Here is a 14630-nt window from a genome sequence, read left to right as displayed (position 1 = left end):
ATGGAGTATACTTAATAGAATTAAGTATATTCCCTCAGGGAAATAAGATATTTCCTTCTAAATCCAGACTTGCAGGGAGACAGACAGACACCCACACCCACACACATACACACTCTCTCTCTCTCTCTCTCTCTCTCTCTCTCTCTCTCTCTCTCTCTCTCTCTCTCTCTCTCTCACACACACACACACACACACACACACACACACACACACATACTTTCCACTCTGACTCAGGTTAGGATCCAGATATTGGGTATCAGACAATGATCTATTAATCAAACTTTCTTGTCCAGACATAAAATACATTCATAATTCCACACATGTAGAAACACCAGATCATTCAAAATAATGAGAATATTTAACAGAACCACCCCGCTCTGAGCCGTCTACTCCCTGATTTCATTCATTCATGTCGATGCATTTTTCATATCATAATTAAAAATCTTTTTGTATCTCTCTGATTAGCAGAAAATATCTTATCATATAAGAGAAAATGTAGGTAAAATTACTTTTTGCATATGAAATAATGACATTCCTGAGGAAAAAACATGCCTGTTTTTCAGTTTGGTTGCCAAAATGGAACTATTAGACCTTCTGAGTGTTTAACTTTAAACCTGAACCTTCAAATTTCACTAGGATTTGAATAGTGTTACTTGCAACATTAATGTAAAATAAAAGCATTACTAAATAGAAAGAAAATTATAAGTTTATCACACCTTAATCCCTGAATTGACTTTATTATAAAAACAATTAAATTTATATAACATGATAAACATCCTGAAACAAACTATGAGGTATGGAAACAGAAGAGTCCGTTTTCTGTTTACTGTATGTTGTTGTTATTTTTAGTTTGTGATGATTCTGTCTTCTTTACCTTATGCATGGTATATTCATTCTACGTCTTCAGTAAGGTGGGGGTGGGCACAGAGATTTAGGGAAAGGGTGAAAAAATGAAGCAGTGGAGTTCCTTGAACATTGATGAAAGTGAACTATTTAACACATGGGTGGGGAAAGAAGGGAGGTTATGGGAAAATATGAGGGAACTGAAGACATTTCATTAAAGGAAATGTACACATTACCTGACTCATGTAATTCTAATACTTCTACAAATCAACTTAATAACAGAGTAAATTTATTTTAAAAAGTCAAACAAAACATTGTTTCTTAGAATCGTACAAGTATGTTTTGTTCACTGGTTTGAGCTGGTTAGTCTATATCTGAAAATAGCTACATTTACATTCATTGGGCTAATTTTTGAGCTACTAGTAGATAAAAGTCAATTATGATTGTATGTTTTTTGAGACTGATTCATTTATTTCTTTAATCTAATTTGTATGATTCCTATCTACCAATTTTGGAATTGGCTTGTTCCTGTTTTTCAAGGACCTAGTGGTGCATTATTAGTGCTGATGTAAGATTGTTCTAATTTGTTGATGTACATACTCAAAGCTATAAATTTTCCTGAGTATTGGCTGTGTTCTTGTGTCCCAGAGGGGGTAGTATTTTGTCTGCTCACTTCCACTGAATTCCATAAACGGTGGAACTTCCCTCCATATGTCTTCAGTGACTCACTGATGATTTGGCAATGTGTTGTTCAGTCTCTGTGAGTGTCAGAATTTTTTGTAATGCCTTTTGATGCTGAGATCTAATTTGGTCCCATTGTCGTCTAACAGGATACAAGAGTAATTACATTTTTATTTTTGAATTTTCACAGATTTTCTTTCTGATCTAAGATATGATCTATTTTGGACAATGTTCCATGAGCTGTTAGGTATAGCTTGTCAAACCAGGTATTTGGTTTTGAATTTTTTGCTAGATTTTGACCTGGATGGCCCGTCCAGAGGTAAGAATAGTGTGTTCAAGCAACCAACAATGTGTTTGGATGTACGCATATTTTTAGGGCAAGTAGTATTTGTCTGATGAATTTGAGAGATCTACGATTCAGGGCATTGATATTTAGCATTGTTATATCCCCCTGATGGAGAGTTTCCTTAATCAACATTTAATGTCCTTTTCAGTCTCTTTTTACCTTTATACCAAATTTAATTTAAAGCCAATCTTATCTAATATTAATATAACTACTCTGGCCTGTCAATGAGGTCCATTTTTAATTTGTAAAGATGATGTACAGAAGGGATCCAATTACCTAAGTCAGATAATGAGCACATTTCTTTTTGAACAGTGTCACCTCCTCCCTCATGTTCTCCCAGTTTTTCCCTTTCAACTTCCCTCCCCCTAAGTTGTATAGTTCATTTACAAGGTAGTGTCTATTGAGTGGCACTGCTACATTTGTTTACCCTTTGTTCCACCATTTCTGTGTTTCCCCTTGCCCTTTCCAAACTTATATATAAGACCAAAGGTGCAGAAATTAAAACAAAATAGCAGCATCCGAATTCAGATGGAAAAAGCAAAATAATAAAAAAAACTCTCATTATCATTTCTTGGAGATCAATTTGATGAACATTATTTTATATGATAATATTCATATAGCTATTGAGCCTTTGTGATCCTCTCCAAAGGGCATCCTCCTTTGAACTCACTGTATAAATGTTTAGAATTCCATGTAACTTATCATGTCCAAACGCAATGTTTTCTCGTTTACCATCCAAGTGTGTTAAGTTGTTGATTTGGAGGCACATTCTAAGACAACAAATGAGGGAAATCAGCAACCTATATTTCTTTGAGTCTGACTTTCTTCACTTAATATAGGTTTGTTCCAAGTCTTTCCTTTTCCTTATGAATGGTGTAATATCATTTTTTCTGGGTGAATAGAGTGGTATCATACTGAAGAGTTTCTTCATGGCAAAGGAAAAAGTTTGCAGGGTATATATAGAAAGAGAATAGAATGGAAGAAGATATTTACTAACTAAGCATTAGACCAGGGATTACATAACTAACCCATATTTAGAGATCAAATAAACCCTCAAATAAACAAGAGCCCAATTAATATATGGGATAATGACTTAAAGAGAACTTCTTAGAGGAAAAGTAACAATGACAAATAGTCATATCTCTCTCCATGAAAGAAATGCAAATCCAAACAACACAGATTCTTCTCACCACTGTTCCAATGTCATTATGAAAAAACGAACAATCACAGATACTGATAGGGATGTGGTCGAAAGGAAACTCTCTTACATTGTTGATGGAAATTTAATCTTGTTCAACGACTTTGGAAAACACTGTGGAGGTTGCTCACAAAACTGAATAGAAAGCTCCCTATGATCCAGCAATTCCACTTATGGGCATTTATCCAATAGAGCAGAAAAAAGGCCACACTGAAGCTGCCAGCACAATCATGTTCATTGTTGCATTATTTTCTGTAGCCAACATATGGAATCAGCCCAGATGCCTCTCACTGCAAAAAGGGATCAAGAATTGTGTGCGTGTGTGTGTATATGAATTATATATATATATATATATAATTTCATTGATCCCTATTTACAAATATGTATGTATATATACCTACATAAAAAATCAAATTTTATTAATCAATCAGAAAGAATCATATTGCACCATTCCTTTTTGGGGGGCAGGGGGTCCAGTCATGGGGCCTGAGCTCTAGGGCTTGGGCGCTGTCCCTCAGCTCTTCAACTCAAGGCTAGCGCTCTACCACTTGAGCCACAGTGCCACTTCCAGCTTTTTTCTTTTTGCTTATGTGGTGCTGAGAAATCGAACCCAGAGCCTCATGCATGCAAGGCAAGCGCTCTACCACGGAGCCAACTTTCCAGCCCCTATTGCACCATTTTAAGGAAAATGAAAGACTTAGAAATAATCATAATAAATGAAATTAACTGGACTCAGACAAAGTTAGGTTGTATGATTTTCCTTATGTTTGGTAGACAGAAGGTGCGTATAAATGTAAAATTAAACATACTGGATGATATGCAAGGAGGTAAATGAATTATCTGAAGTGTCAGAGTCCATGGAAAGTGAAAATAGTATAGTTCTCTTCAAAGATTAAGTCAAAACCCAACAAAATAAATACCAGTAAATGTGGACTACAAGAGAGGACGGGGGGCGGGGCAAGGTGAGAGGCATAGGAAATTGAAAAGGATAGAGTACAGGCAAGAATCTATTGCATACTTCCCAGAATTGAAATATACAAAGTAATGGGTAATGTGAAATGGGGGTGAAGATGTTGAAGTGGTAACACAGTTTCAGGTGTATTGTATACACAAAATGACTTGTTAAATGGCAAGTAATTCCATACATAACATAATATTGAGATACGTATGGGCTTTGTTGATTGGGAGGGGTGAATGAGAATGTTGAATGGGGTGACATTAATCAAGATGAACTGTATTCATAAACTGTTTCAGTGAATGGCAACTCCTTTGTACAAATACTTAAAGATAATAAAAGTATTCAAAAGGTTAATTATGATAGTTGAATAGAGCGTTGAACCTCAATCCAATTCCCATTTAATAATATTTGTAACCTGTAGGTTTGGAGAATAAAGTTCAAATAATAAAACTTCATGAATAGTTTTTTTCAAAAATTTAAAATTTAAATCAATACTACTTTGCTTTTTGTCCACTATTGGGCTGTTATAAGAAAATACTTCAAAGTAAGTAGATTAAAACATCAGGACTAGATTACCCATACTCTAGAAGCTTGAACATTGATTATAAAAATGATTATTCAAAGCAAATCTTTGTCTTATGGGGGTCTACTTTCTGGTTCATTATAATCTGTTTGCTGGACATTCACATGGCAGACTAGTTATATTGGGCTTCTTTTATCAGGATCATTATTGCAGGGTTATCTCTGAAAGGCTGATTCTAATGTCACCAGACAGGGGAATAGAATTTCAATACGTGTAATTGGAAGGAGTTACAGTGTCCAATACATTTTGCAACTTTTTCTTTAACTCAGTGTAGTGTATCATTTGGATATTATTTCATAGAAAATAATAACTTAAGGACAAACCTATATCGTGTAAATTATGTGAATGATTCTTCTTATAATGGGAATAATTGTAGTGATGACAAAGTGAAGTATGATTGTTTTGTGGCTCTTGAATCACATCATAGGTAATCATGTAAACATGTTTAGCCTTTCTAAGGCCCTTCTGATGTATTTGAACAATCTCCAATGAGTTAACTGCTTTCAGAAATACAGATCTCCTTAGATTTTAATTGCTGTCTGCTATTAAGACTCCCACAGACACCAAAATCAGAGTATGCTAATTTCTCTGATAAAACATAGAATATAAATTGTTATAATTAATATAATATGAAGACTGTAATATTAATAGCATTATAAATACTAGTGTTCACATTATATAATATATTGACATCCATTGGTTACATCAATTTTTAAAATGTTTATAACAATGTAAATAGTTTGCAAATAGTTATTTGATGATTTATAGAAAATGAGAAAAAGATTTGTGTACATATTTACTTGAGATGCAAACAGATTCATCTGGTTATTTCTGATCCTTCCTTTGTTGGTTTCATTCATGCATGGAGAACATGCAGAGAAGTGACAATTGTAACCTTGCGTTTACAAAAGGGTTAAATTACATGAAGTTTATGTTGGGCTAAATAACAGATTTTATAAATTAAATTGGTTTTGTCCCTTCCTTTCTTCCTTCCTTCCTTCCTTCTTCCTTCCTTCCTTCCTGCTGTCTTTCCTTCCTCCTTCCTTCCCTCCATCCCTACCTCTCTCTTTTGCTCTCTTCTTTTTTCTTTCTTTCCTTCTTTCCTCCTTTCTTTTCTCCTTTCTTTCTTTCTTTCTCTCTTTCTTTCTTGCTTTTCTTCTATTCTTCCTCTCTTTATTTTACTCATAATATTTCTTAAGTGTATACATAAAATACCAATGTGTTATGAGTAATTATAAATATTAACTAGATTAATATTAATTTTAATGACCTATGTTATATCTTAAAGCAAATTGTACTAAAAACCACTTCATAAAAGTTGCAGGATATGAAACAAATATTACTATTCATAATATTGTTTATTTCTTCAAACTAAAATAAGAATCTAGACATAATATGCATGTGTGTGCATGTGGGTGTGTGTGATTCTTGTGATTTGAACTCAAGGCCTATGCCTTAATTTTTTTCACTCAAGGCTAGTTTGACCCACAACTCCACTTCTGGCTTTGTGTGTGTGTGTGTGTGTGTGTGTGTGTGTGTGTGTGTGTAATTAATGGAGATGTGTCTCACAAACTTTCTTGCCAAAGCTGTCATTGGTCCCCAGCTTCCTGAGTAGCAAGGATTACAAGCTTTAGACACTCATATTCAGCATAGAAATAATATATCTAAGAATAAAATAAATTTATTATTTGAATTCTAGAGGCTCAATTTAATAAATTAATATTTAGATATTTATTTAGTTGTTAAATCTGAACCTGCACTGTGGAAAATACTTTTCATTTTTATGAAAAAAATATACACTTGAAGGTTTAAATTACAGAGTCTTTGGACTAATTGAAATAGTCTATTATTCAAAAGCGACAAAGGGATCATTAATCAAATTTCTCATGTAAGATAAAATCAATAGGCTCTCTCAGGATGAATGAAGCAATTTGTAATTAACTTTTATTATTATCTACTGAAGTTACATGATTTTCTCTTTTTTTAACCTAAATTTTTGACATAAAAATGCAGATTCATACATTTTTGAGTGTGCAGAAATCATAGTTACTGGTCATTTATTTCTCAGGTTTGAGTACCAAGTCATTTCAGAGAAAAAATGAATTTCATGTATTTTATGTCAACAGTTATTTTTAGAAATTGAATCAATCTTAATATGAGATAACTAAAGCAAGCTATTCCATGACTTTTCCAATTATTCTTATAGACTTGAATATAACTTACTTTTGAATGGCAGGAAATTCATATTATACCTACTCTCTATAGAATAATTAAGAAATAAATGATTGTGATAGCATTCATTTTTCCTTCACTAGAAAGAATGAAACTTGCTATAGAAGACAAAATACTTCAATGGAAATGCCATAAAATTATGAAAAGTTCAAGTCAGTATAAGTTGAATGAAATAGTCATTTTTGAAGGTCACAAAATGTAATCTCTTGAAGGTTCTTTATCTGTTAAATAAAATGTATTTGCATTCAAAATATTTCACTCATCTCTCCAACAGTGGTATAACCAAAACAACTCCATGCCAAATAGTTTATCTGATTAATTCAAGTAAATATTTAGGAACAGAACTTATCACACTTGTATAGAAATATCTACCCATCATTCTAGAAATTAAATCTGAAATCATAAAAGATTGGGATTAATAATTAGCTTTCACTATGTTGCCATAAAGAGGTGGTGAACCTTTTCAAGTGGGCACAGTTGTAGAGGTATGGTCACTGAGAACTTCTGATCAAAGAAGATGTTAAGATAAAAGTCCTTTCCTTCTCTTCCTTCTTTTCCTTCTCTGTCTCCTTCTCCTTTTCCTTCTCCCTCTTCTCCTCCTCTTTCTCTCTCTCCCACTACTATTCCACCTCTTCTTTACTTTCTGTCTTCCATGAATACACATACTCCATCACATGTTCCTGACATTGGGTTCTGTGCCACTACCAACCCAAAGCAATGAGGAAAAGAAACATAAATTGAAATGTATAAAGTCAGATGCCAAGATTAATCTTTCCCCCTTATTAATTAATTTTATAAAATATTTTGTCATATGAATAGGAGACTGACACAGCATGCTTTCATTTATTATAAGGGAAAGGGTTTACTGGAAAAAAATCTGACTAACATCACCCTAATGAAATGATTGATTTAATAAATATTATATTAGGACAAATCTACTTTAAAATATCAAATATACTTCAACAAGAGGCAAAATTTCACCTCTATGGTTTGCTATGAAAAGACAGCAAAATTCAATCTGTTCCTCAAGGAAATTGACCTATAATTGGCAGTATTGTCAATTTCATAAATGATTTAAGAAGAATGAAGAACAAATTTGAACTCTAACTAGGAGATAAAATTTACTTTGTCCCGTTAACAACCTTTGTATTCTATTTACGTTTGGTCCACAAAATGACTTGTATTCTATTTTAATCATATTTTAATTGACTTTAAGTATTTGCATGGGAGTTGCTGTTTGACCATGCAGTTTATGAATAGTGTTTAGTGAGTTATTTTGTTGTATTTCTTCTCTCCTGAGGTTTGAACTCTGGGTCTGGGCGCTGTGTGTGACCTCCTTTCGATGAACACTAGAACTCTATCACTTGAGGCACAGCAGGACTTTGATTTTTCTGACATTTAATTGGGGATAAGAATCTCACAGACTTTCCTACCTGGGCTGGCTTCAAACCTCAATCCTCAGCCTCCTGAGTATCAAGGATTACAGGCAGGAGCCGTTAGTGCCTATCTTAATACAATACATCTTTTTCTTTTTGACCCTCCTGGGGCTTGAACTCAAGGCCTTGGCAATATCCACGAACTTCTTTTCCTCACATTGGCACATAATGACTTCTGTCACTGTGCCAATTCCAGCCTTTTTTGTTAATGTAGAACTCAATTCCTCAATTTACATAATTTTGTAGAGTATTCACTGACTTGCAATGTCATATACAGTCACTCAGAGGATATATTACAGATCATATTTTATTGATAGTCTTATTCATCAACATATTAAATGTGTGCATTATAGAATTCTGTGATTTTAAATTCTAAATTATCATTCAGATTCACCCATTACTATTCTAAAATTTTTCTTAAGGTTAATGCAAATGCAATCTGTAATTCTTCGATAAAGTACAATGATTAATAGAATGTTAAAGAGTTGGACTATGAATATCATCTTCAGTTCTAGAACATTTTATTATCACTACACTCTCAAAGTACTCCAATATCTATTATTCAACAATCCCTGTCATCATTTCAACCTACCCTCCACTTAACAAACCATTACTTCATAGTCTACCACTACATCTGTGTCCATTTTAAAAAGCTCATATAATTAGAAATTGAAGTCTATTTTATCCATTCCTCCAAAGTAAAATTAGCTTCCAAACCAAGTCCATATAAATTTTTCCCAGGGATATACCATATTGATTTGTATGTGTGTGTATAATTCTATAATGCCCTCAATGGGCATTTCAATATTTTATTATATGTTATTATAAAAGGTTTTCTTATGTATATAATTGTGCATGTGTTTCATTGGACATATGTTGAAATATATTTTGTATATAAAATTATGATTCAAAATGCTGGATCATAGAGTTAACTCTATGTGTAGTATCTTAGATTGCCAATATGTTTAACAAACTGACTCTATCAATTTAAGTGCCAAGCACCAATATATAAGGATTCCAATTTCTACATATTGGTTTGCACTGATATTCTATTGTTTTTCTATTTCCACTAACCTCTATATGTATGCAATGTATAGGTATGGTATGATTTTTCCATATATTCTTTGGATTTTGGTATATTATTATAAAAATATGTATTTGGATTTTTTGATAACATATTCAGGATAGTTAAAGCTTTTCATAGGCAGGATGGATAAAGTTTTTCATAGGCATTAATATATTTCTTATTCAAGTCTCTTTAAATAAATGTATATGTATACACACTATGTACATATGCATATATTCATACTTATATGTGTACATACACAAATACCTATATATGTATACATATATATGAATATATGGATGTGTACATACATGTATATAGACATAAATGGTTATTATTATTTTCATTTGTCTGTAAGTTAGCATTGTACTTTATTTGCCAAACTTGTCCTTTACTGACTATACTTTATTTTATTTTATTGTTAAAATGTTGTACCGAGGGGTTACAGTTACATGAGTAAGGCAATGAGTACATTATTTGTTGATCATTATTACCACTTTCCTTTCTTGTTGTAGTACCACTATCCCTTCCCTCCCCCAGCTCTCACATTCCTTTCTCCCTACTCTTCGCAGCATGAAGTGGTAAGGTTCATTTCCAATATAGTCTTATTGGTATCTGTGTTGCAATGGGTCATCCTGTGTCCTTATTTCAGCATTTTGTAATTCCCTTTACCCTCCCCAGATTAGACATGTATATACAAGAAGCAAGTTATCAAAATCGAGTACAGTGACAACAGGGGATATTCCATAGGGGAAAGAACATACTAAGGAAAAAACAACAACAAAAATGAATAAAATGATATTGTATATTTACAACAGTAACAATAGAGACAGAACTCCCAAACATGTCCCTTATTACCAAGCTAGTTATTGTAATTCATGTCCTTATCATTTTTGGAACTTCACTAAAATGTTTTGTAGCCTTCCATGTGGACTTATATGTTCAATTTTTCCTAAATCTATCTACTTATAAGATACCAGCCAGCTCTCTTCTGAAGCCAAAAAGGCAGCCTTCTATAGCTTGGTTCCAAATCACTTGTATTTTTTCTTTGTTCTAAGAATACTGATTCAAGCCCAGTGCCGGTGGCTCATTTTATAATTGTAGTCAGCTTGAGTAGAAAAAGTCCATGAGACTCGTATCTCCAATAAACCACCAGAAAAACGAAGTGGCGCTATGGCTTAAGTGGTAGAGATCTAGCCTTGAGCCGAATAGATGAGGGACAGCGCCCAGGCCCAGAGTTCAAGGCCCACGACCACCACCAGCAACAACAACAACAATAAAGAGAATACTTACTAAAAAGGCAATAGCATTAAGCAGTCTTAAAGATAGGCTCAAGTTTAACATTTTAGTCTTATCTTAGATACCAAGGGCCTTCTATTCTAATGAGCCATGAGCCCTCAGAATGTTGACCAAATTTCTTAGTTTATTTACACAATTACTATAAGTATGTATTTTCTCATCTATCTTTCAATTCACCACAAAATCTGTATTTATCCTTTATGACATACTCGAATATCAATGCCTTTGGAAGATATTTATTAATTGGTGTATATTAGTTGTACAAAGAAATCTTATTGAAATATTTTACATACTCACATATTGATCAAGGGCCTGATTAACCCATTTCTGTCTTTCTCCGTTCCCATTGCCCCTTATTTTTCAACTGTTCTCTGTGAATTTCTTTGTGCCATCTTCACACATCGTCAAAATGTATTGAAGTGTTGTTGACTCACCCTCATTGAACATTATGCAATGCTGAATATAAAAGCAAAAATCTAAGTAAATGGAGACATATACTTTTTATGGATTGGAGGATAAAATTGAGCAAAGATATTAATTGTCCTCACCCCCCCCCTTTTGGGGCTTATACATGGGGTTTGAAATCTGGGCCTGGGCACTGTTCCTCAGCTCTTCAGCTCAAAGTGAGAGCTCTACCCTTTGAGCAACTGTGCCACTTCTGGTTTTCTGGTGGTTAATTGGGGTAAGAGTCTCACAGACATTCATGTTCCAGCTGCCTTGAACCGCAATCCTCAGATCTCAGCCTCCTATCCAGCTAATGCAATAAGTGTGAGCTAACAGTGCCTAGCTTCACAGTTTTAGTTATAAGTATATTAAAATTCCTAAAAACACCTGACTATCACTCTTTGACTCATTGACAAAGGAAAATAAACTGGAATATATTTCTCTGTCCAATATTAAAGCTGTTAGTGTAAAATTGTTATGTTTGTAGAGGAAAGATTATATAGCTCAATGTGTCTGTAGGGCACCAGATTAGAGCCACATAATTACTATCAAGGAATATTTAATAAGAGTGTAAAACCAAACACTTGTGGAGTGACATTCTTTTAAATAAGTGGTGATAGGTTAGACAATATTGGGGAGAATTAAAAAGTGAACATTGACTTAACAATTTATTCAAATATTCACTTCAAGCATTCTTTGAAGGTGGCATATACAACAAAAAGAGTGATGTAAATGTAAAACAAGAGAAGATGCCTTGACAATTTTGGAGATGAAGCATACTTAAATTTGGCATTAAAATTATAGGAAAGGAAAACTTAATATAGTAGAATTCAAAAAAGTATAACATAATTTAGTCTGTGAAAGCTCATATGCAACTAGTGAATAGAAGTTGGGAGCACGGGACTCATGTATCTCAACCTAACTACTTGGTAAGCTGTGATGTGAGTATTGCTGTTTGATGGCAGCCCACAAAATAAAGTCCCTGAAAACCTTATCTCTGATTAATCAGTAAAAAAGCCAGAAGTGAGGCATGACTGAAATGGTAAGTTGTTAACGAATTGCAACTAATCTTAGGGCTCTGTGTTCATGACCCAGGACCATACCTACATGTGCAAAACTAACAGTAGTAATACTAATAGTGATGATGATGATGGTGGTGATGATGATGATGATGATGATGATGATGATTGTAGGGCACATGGGCAGCAATGATGGTACTGAGAGGGAGTTGAGTGGGAAGAGCCAAATTTGATTTACGTTCAGTGCGTAACCAGCCCGTGGAAGCTTAGGTTCATGATAGGGTGTGACCTTGACAGTGATTGGTTCCTCTTCCTCCCTTGCCATGCCACCTGCTCCTCTGTGTTAATAAAGGAGTTTCTTTCTGCTTGACTTCACTCCCTGCTGGATATGATTGTTTCCCGGGCTGAGGGAGGCTGGGTAACGGGCGAGCGGCCACACTTACCTTTCCTCGGACCCCTTCTGTCTTTCGTGGGATGGACGAAGAGCCACCAGATGATGATAATGATGATGAAGATAATGTTGAAGAAGTGTACCCATATTCAAGGATAAAATATTTGCAAATCCTATACCTGAAGAATGCCTCAAATTAGACTCTACATAGAATTCTCAAAAACTATTGTTAAAAAGGACATCAATTGGATACTACCAAAATACATCTTGTGAAAAATAAGCCCAAGAAAGGCATCATCAGTCATCAAATAAACGCACATTAGAACAAAAATGACATCATAAAACATGTACGAGAATTACTGCACATAATACAATATTGACCATACTAACTGCTATCAAGAAACAGAGAAACTGGATGCTGGCAGGAATCTCAAATGGTAAAGCCACTTCTGAAAACATGTTGACAGGTTCCTAGAACATGAAATATGCAAACCACCTAGAGTATATCACAGGAATTGAGCTCTTCAAGCTTTGTCTCATAGAAATAAACCGTAACATTAACCCAAAGGCCAAAACACAGAGGACTATAGCAGCATTATTTCCTCTAGTTAAAGAAATGGAAATCAATTCAGGCTTTCTTCAGGTGAATGGGAAACAAATTGTGCTACATTCTGTAATAACAGAACCAAAAGGCTAATCGAGTAAATACAATACAATATTAAGGCACACAAAAACATTGAATAATCTACCATAGATTTGAAGGCAATCCTAAAAGCTTATTTATTGCATGATCTAGAAGTCGGAGAAAAAAAGTGTTTTGGTTTCCAGGATGAAACAGGTTTGGGATGGGACCAAGAGAAATAGTGGGTTTAATTATAAAAGGGAAGCATGAGACAGACTTATTTTTGGTAAAGAAACGTGTCTGTAACTATTCATATAGAATTGATAAAATTATATTGAACTTATTGTGTGCACAAAATAAAATGATTGAAGTCTGCATAAGGTACTTGTGAAATATTAATGTCCTACTTTTAATGTCATACTATAAATATTTTAAGAAACTGAAAAACTATTCAAGGGATTTCTCTATGTTCTTCTTATAACATCGTAAAGATCCATACTAACCTCAATAGAATTTAATTATATCTAGAAAATAGAAGTCAATATTGAATGTTTACAATGAAAAATAGTATGGGTCTAAGCTTTAGATGAACTATGCCATGCTAATTAGACGGCAGAGATTTAGAAGACTGATATCGAGGGCCGGTTCTAACCAAAAAAATTCGTGACAAAGTACAAAAAAGAAAGCAAGATATAGGGTAATTTCCCTGTTATCTCTCGTTTGTAGAAGCCATAGGTAAGAGATTAATTGCTCAAGGAAGGTTTGGCCAAAAAGTAATACCTCATCTGAAAAATAATATGAAGTGGTCAGAGCCTTAGAAACTTCAAGCACCAGTAGTGGCAAAGGAAAAAAGAAAAGAAGAAAACAGGAAAGGAAAAGAAATGAGAGAAAAGGAAAACTATTTCCTCTTCATTCTTGTAGTTTCATATCATTGGATTCAAGAATTGAGGGTATTTTGTTTACTATTTTCAGATTCAGGCCTCTCTAATATGAAAGCATTTATTTCAAGTAATTATTTTATTATTACTATTTATCAACTTATTATTAGATCTTCTTGGAGATTGAACCCATGGCATTGTATATATTAGTCTAGTCCTCCAACTGAGCTTTACACCAGCTCTCTTGTATAGTTTTTGTAATTGTTTATAAGTTCTTCAATTGATAGCTACTCTATTTTTCATCTTATCTTTTCTCTGACACATTTTCCTCTATATGTTATAGTTTATGTGTTCAAAACTTTCCTCAATTTTATCTTCTAAACTTTGAATTTTGCTTTTCCGTTTACAGAGAACTCAATTTCCTCAGGAATGTGGTAATGCCATTCTTTCCAACAGAAGCACAGATTTCCTCAATAGAACAGAATTGAAGACCCAGAAATGAATCCACTCCTATAGACACATAATCTTTGATAAGGGAGCCAGAACCACAAGATGGAAGAAAGACAAATTCTTCAAAAACTTGTGCTGATGGAATTGTCTGTACACAGAAAACTGAAGTTAGATCCTTATATAT

The sequence above is a fragment of the Dipodomys spectabilis genome, unplaced genomic scaffold, assembly GCF_019054845.1.
Source record: "Dipodomys spectabilis isolate Male_0828 unplaced genomic scaffold, ASM1905484v1 ptg000276l, whole genome shotgun sequence".
NCBI classification, from domain to species: domain Eukaryota; kingdom Metazoa; phylum Chordata; class Mammalia; order Rodentia; family Heteromyidae; genus Dipodomys; species Dipodomys spectabilis.
This window is presented reverse-complemented; position numbering follows the sequence as displayed.